The following is a 3,813-nucleotide window of genomic DNA, read 5'->3' on the forward strand; positions in this document are numbered from 1 at the left end:
GGGAAAAAACTGAGCGGATTTGCGAAAGTTGGTGACAGAAAGTCCGGAGTAGCCTCCTTGAATGACAATGTGGAAAAGAACTGAACGTGAACGAATGTTTTTGATGAACAGTTTTGAATCATTCAGTACACTCAAATGCTCATCACTTTCAGTAACATAGTACCATGCTTAATTACCACACAACTGCATCACTATTAAAAACACTGTCTTCTTTTTCATTGACCAATGATCAGGGGAGAGCGCGGACGCAGTCCCCCACACACTGTCTGCAACGCAGTTCTTTACTATTACAAATATTACTGAGACCAAAGTTATCGATTTAATTCATTCACTCAAACCATCTAAGGCAAAGGATGTTTTTGGAATGGACACGAGCATGCTCAAAGATCTAGGTTCAACTCTTGCTACTCCTATTGCCTCAATCATTAATCTTTCAATTTCATCTGGTCACTTTCCAAAGGCCTGGAAATCTGCTATTGTTACCCCTGTCTTTAAATCCGGTGACTCAACTTCTCTGAATAACTACCGACCTATAAGCATTCTTCTGGCCATTTCCAAAGTTGCAGAAAAATGGGTGTGAGAGCAGATTGTCCATTATTTAATCAGCAGCTCCCCCTCTCTCCACGCCATGCAGTTTGGTTTCAGATCCAAGCATTCCACTGAAATGGTTGCATGCCTCTTCATTGAGAAAATAAAATCTTCTCTCGACAAGGGTGGAGTTGTAGGGGCGGTGTTCTTGGACCTCAGGAAAGCTTTCAATACAATAAATCACTCTGTTCTTCCTACCATGCTCTCAAAATTTAACTTCTCTCGCAAAGCTGTGAGCTGGATTGAATCATAACTGCATGACCGAACAAAATCTGTATCATTTAACAACTGCAGATCAGAGTCTCTTAGGCTAACCTCTGGAGTCCCTCAGGGATCAATATTAGGCCCCCTTTTATTTAGTCTATATATCAATGATTTGCCCACTGTTTGCTCTGAAGCAGAGTGCGTAATGTATGCAGACGACACAGTTTTCTTTGTTAATGGTCGCTCCAAAGATACTGTTGCTGCTAAACTCACTAATACAATGTCCTGTGTCACAACTTGGTTGCAGGAGTGCTGTCTACAGCTAAACGTTTCTAAAACTGTAGGCATGTATTTCACTAAAACAAAGATAGTATCACCTGACCCCGATATACTTGTTCATGGAGAAAAAATGCAAATTGTCAGCCAATACAAATATCTTGGGTTAATAATAGATTCACAGCTTTCCTTTAAAGCCCATATTGACAAATTGTGTAAAAATATCAAATTAAACCCTGCAAATTTTCGTGCAATTCGGAATGAAATGTCAACTGAAGCTGCAAAAATTTACTTGCATTCAATGATTCTTAGTCACTTTAACTATTGCATAACCAGTTGGTCCCAGGCTGGTTAGAATGCAAAAAAACCATTGGAAGTTTTGTACAAACAAGTAATTAAAGTGATGGATAAAAAACCAAGGCACTATCATAACTGTGCAATTTAAAAAAAATACAGTCTTTTAAACTGGGACAGTCTTCACATATTTGCAGATTTAAATTTGATTTATAAAGTACTGCTTGATTTGGCCCCAGCTCCTATGGCTGAGTTCATCAGCCAAAGAAACAGCTCTGAACGTGTCACTCGAGGCTCTGTCAGGGGTGACTGTCTCATTCCTCTGCGCAGGAGCACTTTCAGTAAGTCAGCCTGGTCAGTGAGGAGCGCTGGTGAGTGGAACTCAGTACCTGAGGAGGTTAAACTGCTTACAACATACAAGGCCTTCACAAAAAAACTGAAAATGTGGCTAGTTAACAACTATAGCTGCACTAAAAGACAAGTAAAAGACAAGTATGTTATGTTGTTTTTTTGTTATAATCAAAAAAATTATGGTTTTATTCTCTCTTAATAGTATAGTTTGATTATGTATCTTGTATTATGTTGTCTTGTAGATGTATTTTACTGCTTTTTTACATCATGGCCAGGGGACTACAGATGAAAAGTAGCCTTCTGGCCATGTGTACTTCATGTGTTTCATGAAATTGGATTATCCCCTTTCTAAAATAAACTGATAAACCAAACCACCAAAAATTATGCAGTCAAGATTCCCACATTTGGGGAATTCGCAGAGGTCAGCACAACCAGAGTATAATGGCTGAACCTCACCCTGGGCGAACCACCTTCTTGTTCATAGTGTCTCCCCTGCCAGGTAAGTATGAATTGGACACGGCGCGAGCACCCAAGTCATTCACGCGCACGCTATGTCAAGCGACGGTGTCGTCCTGAGCATGTGAACAACCACACACACAACGGGCAAGCCGGAACATACACTAGATGAAACGCTACTGTGTGCTAATACATGAATACATATGCTTCTTATTTGAGAATTTCAGTATAAATTGAGGCAGTAAATGGATACCCATAATGGACAACGGCATCGAGACATGATAAAATAACTTGAAAGTGGGGTCATTCACACCCAGAAACATAAACCACCCATTCGGGGTACAACCTGAACTGGTTGCCAGCCAATCGCAGGGCACATACAAACAAACAACCATTCACACTCACATTCACACCACCGTGCTGCCATGATTTAACTAATTAAAGAAAATCTAAAAAATGTAAACATAATTAGAGGACTTGAAGAAAATAATGCATTCGTCTCGTCGAATGTCACACACTGATAACACTTTCGGGTACAACAGTTTGATGTGTGTCTCAAAACGCTACTGCCACCTACTGTGACATTTTGTGCATGACAACCTTGGCAAATACTCAAGCAGGCGAGTGGTCTTAACAGTGGTTGTCAACTGTCACCCGCATGTTTCTAATGTTGTAAAGCCGGCAGCCGTGAACCAATGGTTAAGATCATCGCCTGCCACCGTGGGGGGCCTAGGTTCAAAACCCCGACTGGACCATCCACCAACATCCCCCAGACTCACGGCTGTGGTGTCCTTGAGCAAGACACTGATACCCCGAAAAGCTCCCCGGCGCTTCAGCTGCCCCCTCCTCTCGTGTGTTCCACTAACATGTGTATGTGTTCACTGTGATGGGTTAAATACAGAGAACACATTTTGTGTGCATGCATGTTCATGACAATAAAAGATGAAATTGAGACAAGAAATGGTTACATAATGCACAGCGGCATCGAGAAACGATCAAATAAGTTGAAAGTGAGGTCATTAACACCCAGAAACAAATAAACCACCCATTCGGGTTTAAGAGAGACCAATGATTTGACTAATTTAAGAAAATCGAATGTAAACATAATTGGAAGTAGTTCTTGACGAAATAACGCATTCGTCTGATCCATCCATCCATTTTCTGAGCCGCTTCTCCTAACTAGGGTCGCGGGCGTGCTGGAGCCTATTCCAGCTAACATCGGGCAGGAGGCGGGGTACACCCTGAACCGGTTGCCAGCCAATCGCAGGGCACAGACAAACAAACAACCATTCACACTCACATTCACACCTACAGGCAATTTAGAGTCGTCAGTTAACCGAGCATGCATGTTTTTGGGATGTGGGAGGAAACCGGAGTGCCCGGAGAAAACCCACGCAGGCACGGGAAGAACATGCAAACTCCACACAGGCGGGGCCAGGGATTGAAACCCAGTCCTCAGAACTGTGAGGCAGACGCTCTAACCAGTCTCCACCGTGCCGCCGACACAGATACAATTGGATGTTTTTTTTACGCAGGTGAATAAAAGCCTTCTCCAGTGGTTCTCAACTGTTGTCACCCGCATGTTCCTAATGTTGCAAAGTCGCGACCTACTTGTACATGTACAGTATATTATATTTGTAAATG

The 3,813-nt window shown here is 42.3% G+C and overlaps 1 pseudogene; it reads right to left on the reverse strand.

The window, feature by feature from the left end:
* Positions 1-2,044: 2,044 nt before the first annotated feature.
* On the reverse strand, positions 2,045-2,220 carry LOC133473813 (U1 spliceosomal RNA; annotated as a pseudogene).
* Between the last annotated feature and the right edge of the window lie 1,593 nt (positions 2,221-3,813).

The sequence above is a fragment of the Phyllopteryx taeniolatus genome, unplaced genomic scaffold (genome assembly GCF_024500385.1).
Source record: "Phyllopteryx taeniolatus isolate TA_2022b unplaced genomic scaffold, UOR_Ptae_1.2 contig_503, whole genome shotgun sequence".
NCBI classification, from domain to species: Eukaryota; Metazoa; Chordata; class Actinopteri; order Syngnathiformes; family Syngnathidae; genus Phyllopteryx; species Phyllopteryx taeniolatus.